A 12,512-nucleotide genomic window follows, 5' to 3' on the forward strand; every position below is an offset into this window, starting at 1 on the left:
GTAGAGATATACCTCAGGACCAGTGCCCACTCTACCATATGGTGTCAATCATCCATATAGTGATTTGCCCTACAGCTATTTTCAGACTGGAGGTTGAATGGAATGCTAACTGTACCATCTTGTTAGTCTAGCAATTTTTTTTTTCAGTACTGTTGATCTGCTCCTGTGAAAAATCCACACTGACTCTCAAGGATCAAGTTCAAAAGCAGAACTTCCAAGATCTGCAGTCCATTTCCTCTCCTTTGGAGAGACTGGTAAGCAAAATAAATGGTAAAATGTGGGGTAACATTTTGTTAATTATTTAATGCAGCTTTCAAGAGGAAGTATAGCTCAATATAAATCTGCATGGTCTGTTAAAAGACTTAAGAAGCCTTTTAGGGATTGCCTACAATGCTTTTTGCTGTCTTTCTTGGCAAGTGTCAAACAGGCTTCACAGATTTGCCAGCCTTTGACTCATGTTCATCTTTGATAACTCAATTATATGGACAGGGTGAAGTGACCTTACAACCTGCTCTAATAAAGTCAGAGAGATTGTTGTGGGGAGAAGAAGCACTTGTCTCCATGGGCAAAGTAATGGCTCAGTGGTGTCCAACTGATCTACCATGTAGTCAATACTAGTAATAGCAATGCTACTGATAATTACATGAACTGCTCTATTGTATGGAAGCCCTGAATAAGATCAGGACCCTATTTTATTAGTCATATAAACAGTGAAATAATTTCCTGATAGCTCTATCATCTACCTAAAAAAAGATAGAGTCGGGGTGAGAGACCAAGTCTATTATTCCCCTCTGCTACAACTAGACAAGTGGGATTCAGAGAGATAAAGAAAAGTATCCAAGACTGCACAGGAGTTCTGTGACACTGGACTAAGAACTTTAAATGAGTCCCCTTAAGTCTGAATCATTCCTTAACTCCAAATATGCTCTGTATCCCACAGACAAAGGTAACTGAGAAATGTAATGCAGGTACATCTTAAGAGAGGATTGTTATGGAACAGATGTTAGGAAGCTCTTCTATATTTCTTAGCTATTAGCTAAAGGTTTTTATCTCTACAATTGGGCCAACCCATCTCTGTAGACTTAACAGCACAAAATAATATGGAAAATAAACCTTAGCATTGAGTTCTTGATATATTCTATTTATTTGACATGAGAAAGAGATTTCTACTTTTTCTTTAGCAAATTGTTTAAAAACTGTTTGTACTCTGCACATGGGAGAATGATTTTGCTTTTGGGAAACTACCTATGTCAGTATTTGTGCATTTACAGTTACTAGCCATGCATTAATATGTATTTATTATCCTGACTTCTCCCCTTAAGTATAGAAATATGTTTTGTTAAGAAATTGCTTGGGAGTTTTTATATATGAAGCAACGGGTTCGTTTGGGGGTTTTTGGACTTTTTTGCTTGGTTGGTTTTTTTGTTTGTTTTCGTTTTGTTTTGTTTAATTCTGGTAATATTTTTCATTTTTTGAATCTCTCTAAATGTTTCTCTTGCTGTTTGTACCTATGTTTTTGCTGAATAAGCACTTAAGGATAGAAACCCAGAACTGTCTGCCTATCATTGACAGAAAACAAAGCTTCAGGCAACGCAGACATTTCATTGACCCCCAATGACTGCAGGTGCAGAATTACAGTTCTCAACTGAGTACACTGTCAGTGTTTATTTAGGTGCAGTGACTTATTCAGGTGCAGCAATTCAATGACTGATGGTTTTAGTACACCTGAATCTAAATCACATTTCTTCCTAGCATAATGTAGGTAGAGAAAGACCAGAAAAGTTTAATATGCTACTATTTTGTTTGTATCACTTAAGTTCTACTGACTGGGGATATTGTAAATATTTTTCCAAGTGCAGGGAATTACCTCTGAAGTTCACCATAAAGCAGTTTCTTTCTGGTCTGATTAAGCCTGGGAAAGGTATTATAGAAGAACAAGTTTACAGGATTCAGTTGCACCTCTGATGTATATCGTTGAATTTGGACTTGAGTGAAGCCTCTCTTGATAAGTTCCTATATTTACCTAGGAAAGATCACATCCAGGTTCTCAACTAAATCTTTAAGTAAAAACATTGAGAAGAGACAAAGAGTCAAGGGGACTATGCCCCAGCAGGAGAGAGTGTTAAACAGGGGAACAAAACATTCATAAAACTGAAGGTTCACTTGTGAAGAAATTTTGAAAGGCAGATATGCTTTGTGAGAGTTATTGTGGCTATATTCAATGCCGGTGCACTGTAAGCTTCTATCCTTCCCTTGGATAAATAAATATATATATTTGATGTACCAGTTAGCGCTGGTATTGCAGCCCTAAATAAAAATAAAATTGTCATTAAATAAAATTTAATAACAGTTAAATAAAAATTGTGAAGATGTGTATTCTAGGGAGAAGTTACTGTTCTGTATAATCATCTGTCCTCAGCCTAAGCACATGAGCTGTTGCAATTAATCAAAGACTGCTAGGGAAGTCTAGTGGTGTGTGTTTGGGCTGGAGGTCAGCCTGGATGAACACAGTGACTCCTCCTGACCTTAGAGCCTACGGACTTTTTGCTTAACTCGTTAACAGATTTATTCCCTGGCTCCACATTAATCTATACAGACATCTAATTTAATGTAATGGAAAACAAGTGAATCCAGGATGAAAGAAGAACACAACATTTTCTGGTTTTCTGGATGGAGTACTGTCAGTATAATAGAAATCTTAATTTTTTTTATCTCATAAAAAGCAAGCAGGATTTTGAATTTGTGCTCTTTCCTGTCATGAATAATAAAGGAGTGTACAGGTAGAATCAGGTCTCTTCTTTGTGACGGCAGTGTAATCATGCCATACCCAGAAAAATAAAGATATAAATTGATACTTGTACAACAGAGATGGATACTGATTGTATGAGACCCTCTTTTTTTTTTTTTTTCCAGATAGACAGAGACATCTGCAGTGGTCAGCAAATATGTTGACATTTACACAGTAAATGTTAAAGAGAACTTAGGGTTAGCTTTTTCTCCAATTCTTTTAGCAGGACATTCTCTAGCATTGGACATCCGTACTGTTTCTCTAAAGCGGCTGTGCTTGCCAAACTGAAAACACCTCTCCATTGAAGAGCATACTGTTTTGAGCACCTAAGGAGTGTAGTGGCATGTTGGTGACATCCTGTACACAGCTCATATCCAGAGATGAACACATATCTTTCTATTCCTTTGATTATTAAAACATCAGTACTTTTCCTTTGCTTCAAAGAAAACAAACTTCTGATTTACCTACAGGAAGCTGATTGCCAAAGACAGATGAAATGTTGAGTGAAATTAAAACAACAAAGGAAAGTAAGTTCAAGAAGTTTAAGAAAAGGCTTACTTAAGAAATAATTCTAAATCATTTACTACGGGTTTGTTTGAGATTGTTGAAGTTCTGCTTTTGCAGTAACTTAATTCATACCTTTACTCCAATTCTTCAAATTCCCAGAAACCACACAAGTTGTTAGGATTTTAACTGTGCCATACGGAAGAAAACTGTCTTTCTCAACACACTGTATCTTTAATTACAGGACAGTATTTATTTTCTGCTGCACAGATTTCTTAATTTTGTATTTTGAATATGTGTCCTCTGTAAATATCCAATAGGAAATTAGAATTCTAATCTGTAATGCACTGCTGTAGACACTTATGCATGAATCATTGTCTTGACATTTAAATAAACAAAAGACTAAATTTATGGTCTAAATCAAAGAGAAAATAAATAACGTCTGACAAAGAATTGTTCCTATTTGCAGATGGGAAATGGAGTCAATGAAAGATTAAGCGATTTGGTGTGACAAGAGTCATGTAGGCAACCTGTGGCAGTTGTTGGCATTGGATTGCTGACTCCTGACTGTCAGGAGTTCTCCTTAACAGCAGAACCATCTTTCTTTCCATGATACTTTCTCTCTTCTTAACTCTTTCACGTTTTGCTCTGGTAAGTGGATGTCATAGGGTGGCAGAATGCCTGGTTTATCAAGCATTTTTCATTAAGAACATATATCAGAACTAGAGTGCTTCCAGTACTTTCCCCTTCAATGAAATCTCTTCTACATACTTACCTCACAGCTTTCTATAAGACACAGTTAAGCACCAAACGTCACTCTCATTTCTTCTCTCAACCATTTTGTTAGGCATATGTTTTCCTTTCTGTGGTAACAACACCAGTGTTCAGACTTTGTATTGCTAGGTACATGTTAAGACTGTTAGGAAGAGTTCCTCTGTGCAGCACTGGGTCTTTTTGAAACACAGAGGACAGGTTGCTTTCATGCCAGTACTTAAATGGTATTTGGAGCAATCTTAGTTATTTTTTGTCACAAGAAGAAAGAAGTTGTAAACCCTGCTGTAGAGCTGCTTGATGCATTTTAGGTAGTTACTTTCTTATGAAATGCAATATGCTCCTTGTCTTACAACAAGGCTTGCCTGGTGGAGTCCTACATACAAGACTACCAAATTCTGAACTGTTCAGTCCACTGTCATACAATTATGCCTGCAATAGGAATAGTCTTTGGTGTAAGCACAGTTGCTCAGCACTGTCCCTCCTCAGATGCAATGTGGAAAGATTTTACAGTGAGCAGTGTCAAAGGGTTAGAGAGCAGAGCCCTGTCACTGATGGGAATATTATACCTTAGATCTGTAAGGAAGTTACAGTGATCAGAAAGAGGAACACAATACTAAACAATGTTATCATCAGCACACTGAAGGAATGCTTTTACTTCCTATAAAGTTACAGAGAGGCCTGATCTCAGCCTGTATGCAGTAGTACACAGCACAGATTTGCATTAGCTAAACTTTTTTGACCTTTTGTCTGCAGTAAATGGTGTGCCTCACTGCAGCTAAGAAAGATGGAAATTCTCTTCCAGTCTCCCCAGTTCTTCTGGCAGAGTCAGTGCTATTGCACTGCGCAGGCTGTTTATACTATTATAATATTTAGTTTATACTAGAAGTGTCCAAATAAATCCAACAAGCAAGAGAGAAGATAGCTTATTTTTTAATGCATTCCCCATTCTAGCACTGGGCTCCTAGCTGCCCTGTACACTACATTATCAAAGTCCAGCCCAAGTGAATGAAGGATGAAATAGACACCCCTGCTGTACTTGCTAGATTTCAGATTCCCAGGGAGCACTGGTATCAGTCTGGACAGTTTGATGTAATCCTACTAATGTAGCTGAAGCTATCTGGGCTCAAAGATTTATTAGTTGTGAATGTTCATTTTTGTTTTTACTGGGTTAGTGCCAGTAAATAAGTCACCAAAACCACTAGCTGAGTGTCATATGATAGGAGAAGGCTGGGATCACAAGTAAGCCTTCTGTCTTTTAACAAAAAAAAAAAAAAGTGCTGAGGTAAGCATTGTCAAACCCAGCTGCATCAACATGATGGTGGGAAGACAAATGAGAGCTTTCACTGCTGGATACAGGGGATAGAGAGCCCACAGCTCTGAAAAACCTCTTCATATCCCAGAAACAGCTGTCATAACTGAAACTGTGAGGGACTGCTTTTTAAACCACGAGCTTTGATAAGGAGAATTCTCTCGCCAATCCTTTCTCTAGACGAACACACTTCTAGCTGCACAGCCTTTCTGGAAGGTGACTAGAGATTTAAATACCTTTAAGGTTTCCATCCCCTTCTTTTTATAACCTCTCCCAAATGCTTATGCTGAGCTCCCAGCTGGCATTTCTGAAGTATCTATCACTATAGTATCTGGCTGCTGAGCCATATGAGCTCAACAATACCATGTAATGTAAAACTTAGATTTTTTTCCTATGGGACACTGAATTTTACAAAGTTAGATCTAACATTTGCCTTGTTATTGCCAACAGTGAATCATTAAAATAGACACAGTAGAAGGGACATGGGGTCATTTTAGAATAAATATTCAGGCAATGACAGCTTTGAAATATTCTGTTGGCTTCTCCTGGTGTGTATTCTGGAAACAGGAGGTCACACGAAGTCAAGGGTGATGAAATGCATGTGCTCCTGGTCTGACCTTCTACAAAGAGGGGAAGGTATGAGCGACACGCAGGGGTCTGAGCTCTGCATGTGCAAGTATGTGTGTGTATGCACGTGTATGCAACATTTGTGTAGGGGAAATAATGGAGTATCATGAGGTGGGGGAGGGAAATGTTTAGTGCTGGTGGTGGAATGAATTCCAGACAGGGACTGCTTTCTCTCCACAGGGCCTGCCAGCTACTCGTGACTGTTGCCTGGGCAATGGCTGGGGAATTATGAGGAATGCTTGGAAACGATATCCTTCTGTTGGGCTCATGGATGGTAAAGAAGGGGGTGGATGGCTTTTCTCTGTTTATTTCTTTTATATTCAGCAAATTAGACAAGCAGGTTGCTGTGGTGACAACACGGAGGAGGTCTCCTGCACACCACACCTGCACCACAAACAAGCAGTCCTGTCAACACAGACTTAAGGAATCCCAAAAGCACCTTTTCACTTTTTTCTGTTTTTTTCCTGTCTTTTTTTTTTCTTTCTTATGGTAAGCGCACAAGTGGAGGGAGAAGGGAAAAAAAGAGGAGGACGTGGAAGAAGAGGGAGGAGGGAGAGATGAAGAGAAGGCCAGTTAATATTCAATCAGCTTAGCTGAGCAGCATTTCTTGTGTGTTGTGAAGTAGGGTGTGCGTAAACAAAATGCACCACCTGAGCAAGCTGCCCTTAGGAGAGAGAAAATAAGTTTTATCTTGATTTTACCTATGGAGTGTCCTGCATTTCACGATGTCTCTGATAGAAACCTAAATAAAGTAACTTCGGAAATGTCAGAACACAGGCACAGGATACAGAGATGAGGTTGGGGTATGTAAAGCTAGAAATTGAAATTACTCCTTTCTATCTGGATAGAGCAGACATATTTGTATTCGTGCGTGCACATAAGATTCCACTTCTTAGATGAATCCTTCCTTTAGAGAAAGCTGCAGAGCAGTGTGAAAATTAGCCTTATATGCCCACTTTTTGTTTAAAGAAAGTATGCAATTGGAGGCAGGAGTAAAGAAAAAAAAAAGAAAACCTTCATAAGCAAGGGGTACTCAAGACAAATGTCTTGGTCTGGAATGCCATGGCATTTCTCCAGCTCCTTTTAATGAAGTAGTCAGCTTCATGTAGAGCCTTACCTCACCTCTCCTGGGCGTCACCTTTCTTCTTCAAGGCTGTCTCTGGTCTCTTGCCCTTGTCCCTTTTCCCTCACTTATCCCTTTACAATCCTTTCCAATAATTTTTCACATTATCTTTTCCCTACATCCAAAATGGCTGTTTGCTACCTACAGCACTATCCAATGTACATAAAAACAAATTACATAAAATTAAAAATGCTTGTATAGAGAACACATAATTGAGTTTTTGTTTCTGCATATGACCAAGTGTGGCTGTTCAGTGAGTGACTTGTTTCCCTGCTTTGCAGGTGTATCTTGTCACTGGAAGGATGAAGGCTCCCACCAACTAAGATGTTTGAAAATAAGAAAAAAATAGTTTGAATTTTCAAGCTGTCTTCAAACAGATAAAGCTAGCAAACACCTGGAACCTGCAGTATAAGCAGTGAAAGAGGAGGGGAAAACAGAGATCTAAAGGGGGAACAGACTTTAAACTGTCTCATTCTTGGGTGCAGCAGGTGTTAGCAGATTTGCCAGCTTGCCAGGGAAAAGAGTATTTTGCTGGTCTCCTTACTGCCCCCCGTCCAGTTGCTTTTTTTTCCATACATAGAGTTTCCTTTATTTAGAGAAGGGTGCAAGAGAGAACTTCCTGCAGGTAACAGTGGTAATGAGCTTACAATTAGAGTTTGGATGACTCAAATATAATGAAATTCATTTGTTCTCATGATCAGTTCCATCTTTGTAAAGAGTTGCACAGTCTATTTGTGAGATGAAGCTAAAAAAGCCAAGCTTCTCTACTCAAATACCAGTAATTTTCGTGGAAGGTTATCCACATATATGGAAGGCAATGGCCTGTTCATGTCCCATATTATTTCCTTGGTTTTGTTTCTTTTTGTGGCGGACTCTTGCTTTTCTTCTGGATAAACTGAATTGCTATGGCATTGTCTATGGCAATGTTTATAGAAAAAGCACTTTGTGGAGAATTAAAAACTACCTTAAATGTAAAATACAGCCTATTGATAATCAGGTTTTTTGGATTCTTAGAGTTCATGTCAGTAACACTTAGAAGAACAACTCTGAAAGAGATTGCACGTGCTCTGTTCCAGCCAAACTCAGCACGCAATACCTCATTTCTTCAGTCGGAAACATGAGGGGCCTCACACAGGGACTTTTTTTACTAGAGGATAACTGAGGGTATTTTAATGTCCTCTATTTTGCTCTGTTGAAGTGACATCCCATGTTGAATTCTATTTTACACAGACAATTCTAACAAAGCCATGTGGGAGTGAGTATATGATCCTGGGTGTGATGGCAAATGTGAACTGACTGTCCAAAAGCTCATACTTTTGGCCTTTCCAGAGCTGGCTAAAGTCAGTGGGAATTTTCCTTTTGTTGTCAGTGGATTTCTGATCAGGCTTTATATATTCAGCTAATAAAGTCAAATGTTTTAGTCTTCTCCCTCTAAACCCAAAACTTCACCTGTAAGGAGTGTATGCAAGAGAAAAATCAATATGCAAACTATGATTACATGCAATTGAAGGTAAAAAATCCAACAGAGATAAAAAAGAAAGGGAAATAAAGGAGAATTCTTGGAGGAATTACCCTTTTTTTCTGCAGCTGGCTGCTGTCTACTGTGTTTACTTCTCCCATTTACAGTTTTCTGAGACTCATCTTGACCTGCCAAATCTACCCTAAAGAAAGCACCCAGAGAACAGTGGCACTCCTGTTGCTGAGGAAACACTGGTATGATCTCTAGCTGTCAAGTCTCCCGGGCATGCAAATGTCTGTAGCATGATCCATCCAGTGCTGGGAACACAAATTGAGAAAGATATGGGGGTTTTATGAGGTGATAGTCATTGGTCAGGTAAGAAAGGAAAAGAAAACCAAGATCTGTAGAATTGGAAGCATTCTCTGGCATAAACAAAGTAGATATTATTCTTAGGATCTTATCAAAAGGGCTAAAAATACCAGGTTCTAAGTCACATTCCAGTTTGATATTTTGTAAGCCTCTAGTCATGTTAAGGGAGTCACTCCAAACTTACAGGAGAGAAACTAGGTGGAAATTACTCCCTGCTTATTTATCAGCGATATATCTTGTTGTCTTTCCTTTCAAAATACTGTAGTTATCATTGTACTCCAACAGTACTTTAACTGTTAAGCAGCAGCAAAGATTGAGACAAGCAAATTTAATTGTGGTAGTGTCAGTCTTTGCTTATATTTCTGCTTCCTTGTGAATCTATGTTTTCCCACATGTCACAGAAGTAGTTTTCCTGTATGTAAGTTTATGATTGTGTATATGTTTTTATATATATATAAAATTTAATTTTTTTTAGGAGGTCTCCTTCAGTGGACAGTACCACACCAGAAAATGTCAGCCACAAACAAGATACCAGAATTCAACTTCTCTGAAGTGTTCAGATGAAAAAGGGTTTTAAATAAAGAGTGTCTTTCAACTGCATGTAATAAACACAAAAAAGACAACCCACCTTCAGAGAGAAAAAGTGATTTTGATTAAAGAACACTGGGTCAGTGAGCATTGGTTTGTTTTAGTTACATGAAAAAATGATGGATTGCTTGTTTACAACTGAACTGAGCTGAACTTTCAACTGTCTTTGAAAGTTAAATTTAAAAGAATAGGATTTGAAATGGTCTGTGTCAGACACAGAAATGCAGCTATTCAGAAATCTGCATAAAACACCTATTAAAGGGGCATTATCCTGGGATCCCAGCAAGAAAAGGTGATATATTTTTCTTCTAAAATACTTCACGAACTTATATGATGCTAGCATTTTGCATCCTATTGTACTTCCCAGAGGAGGAAAAACCAAAGGGAATGCAAAAGCCCCTGTGAACCCAGCCATGTGCAAAATGAGGTTTTACAGAGCCCATAGGACTCTACTGTACACTGTTTAGTCTGAAAACTTTTTAAAAACCATATAGACACCATGGGTTGTTTTTAAAGGGTCACAGTCATTGATCTGGAAAACTGAAAACATAATTTTTTTTTATATACCTGAACTGGTATATAAGAAGGGAATCTGTGAAGGAGCTACTTAAAGCTGCTTGCCCTGCTTTTCATATCTCTAGGTTTCTTCCCAAGAAGAATAAGAGACTGGAAATGGTCTGATCTCTTCATAAGTGGACCCAGCTCTCTGTGTGGAGAGGAGTGCAGTTGGTGGATGCACTGCACCACACTAGTGGCAGTTTGAAGAAGACTCTATGGTCTAGTTTGCTTTTCTAGTTTACAGCACAAGTGCAAAAGCAGGTCTAAGTGGAAGAGGAAAAGAAACATACAGTAAAGCTCAGATCAGGGATGCATCTGGAGTCCCAGGCAGCTGGAGTTGCTATGAATTCCCTGCAAATAGTGTAGGAAAGGAATGTGGGTTCTCATTATGCCCTCCCCATGTGTGGCCATTACATCTAGCATGTAGGGTTCTTCAGAGTCTCAGAGATGAAAACCAAAATTCTGCAGCTGGCTGACATCCTCCTTGACTGCATGTTAAAATGCAGAGATCTGTTTCTATGGCTCCCTTTAGAACAAGTTGTTCTGGAGTTATAAATTGCTTCAAGGCTCTTCAAGATGAAGGACTATGCAAATGTGGGGCAGTTATCAATGTAGACGGAATGCACATGCAAATTAAATACCATAAGTGTGTTTGGAATTAAATCAACGTGTTTTTGCTTGAAAATTTGGCATGTGATTAATCAACATGTTCTGAATGACTGCAAATACTGGTGGTGCGTATTGCCAAGCTATCTGAGCAATTCAGTGCCCATGTAAGGTACCCAACTAGGTCCCTGTAAAGGAAACCCACTATTATATGAATATTCTCATGAGACTTCTTAAAAACACAGTTTTAAAAATGAACGTTGCAGAAATCATCGTTCTACTTTTAAGCCTGTTCTGAAGTATAACCTCCTCTGGGCTGAGATCTGCCAGGTGTTAAGCAGTGCCCAGTTAACCCTGCCTTCCATTTTAGGAGAAGTGAATAACAGAACACATAAATTCATAGAGGTTTTTAGATGAAATATTGCAAGCTATGTTGTACTTTGATTAAAAAAAAATGAAAGAAACCCTGATTCTAAAGATTTTCACTGAAATGTAGATAACACTTCAGGGTTAAATAACTTCACTGAGCATCAAAAAACTGTTAAATATTCTATCTTGATTAAACATTTCATTCCTTGTGAAAATTTTGTTTTCTAAGCGATGTTTAATTTTACAAAATATAGTGGTGTTAAATACCTGGCTTTAGGTTTTAGTAATGTCTTAGCTTGATATGGTTTTTCTAAGAGATCATTTGAGTCTTTATTGACTTTTCCAAATATTTTTAGCTTTTACCTGCATGAAAGCAAGTGGTTTTTAGCATTGACAAATTAAGATTAATTTTGCATATGATGATTCCTTTAAATGCTACTCTTCTTGCACACTGTCTTTCAGCTACAAATTGTTATTATCTAGTAATGCTGTTATTACAGGTTCTCTCTCTTCCAAAGCATTTTGAGAACTCAGTGTTACTCTGGAAACTGCTCTGGCTGAAGCTCCTCTGTCTTTTTCTTCCACCAAATGTAACACTTGAGGATTAAAGACTCAACATGTCTCCCAAATTTTTCATTACATTCAAACCCATGGCAATAAATTGGATTTATAATTTTTGTATTTTAACTGAAGTTGAATAAATGGGAAGCCCTGGATAAATGCTTCACCCAATACAGCAATAGTTTCAGTAACAAAGTTAAGATTATTCATTTGAAAGAATTTTTAAAGTCTTTCAAAATTTTTGCCAATAATTTGTACATATATATGTATATTAATATGTATGTGCCTGATTTTTGTTTTCATGTGAAATTATTCTTTATGTCCCATACATAAAATATGAGACCAAAATCAGGATAATATATAATAACATTCCATTGCCATGGCATTTTTCTGTGGATTGTTGTCTCTATATTTTATTGGTAAATTTGTATTTCTTTATATTTTTTTCCACTTTTTAGCCTACCATAGCCTTGACTGACTGCTTCCTCTTTTTTGACTTTTCAAATCTAGGGAATTCTGCCAGGAAAATTCTGCTTAGTTTCATTAAGGTTAACTGACATTAACAAAAGTTTTGTGTTCTACTACCCAAGATGATTTTACCTTCAGCTGTACTCTGCTTTACTACAGTAATAGCATCTAGATTGCTCACTAAATAGGAAAGATCATATTTTCAGGCATACAGTTACTACAGCTATTTTGGACTGGGATTTAGATGTCACTGATTGTAGAGGCAGTAATTTTAGGGAGAACATTTCAGTGCATAATGTTGTATCTCTAATTAAAAAAAAGGAAAGAAAAAGAAAAAGAAAAAGAAAAAGAAAAAGAAAAAGAAAAAGAAAAAGAAAAAGAAAAAGAAAAAGAAAAAGAAAAAGAAAAA

At 37.6% G+C, this 12,512-nt stretch overlaps 1 long non-coding RNA gene across 1 annotated transcript in view; it reads left to right on the top strand.

Annotated features, from left to right (window-relative positions):
- Positions 1-216: 216 nt before the first annotated feature.
- Positions 217-12,512, top strand: part of LOC108639255 — a 15,214-nt gene continuing 2,918 nt past the window's right edge. Inside the window, exons 1-2 of the long non-coding RNA XR_001920349.1 lie at positions 217-254; positions 6,183-6,276. This is a non-coding gene — a long non-coding RNA (uncharacterized LOC108639255). The remainder of the gene's footprint in view (positions 255-6,182; positions 6,277-12,512) is intronic.

Source organism: Manacus vitellinus, unplaced genomic scaffold (assembly GCF_001715985.3).
Source record: "Manacus vitellinus isolate BGI_N305 unplaced genomic scaffold, ASM171598v3 scaffold_18_pilon, whole genome shotgun sequence".
NCBI lineage: Eukaryota > Metazoa > Chordata > Aves > Passeriformes > Pipridae > Manacus > Manacus vitellinus.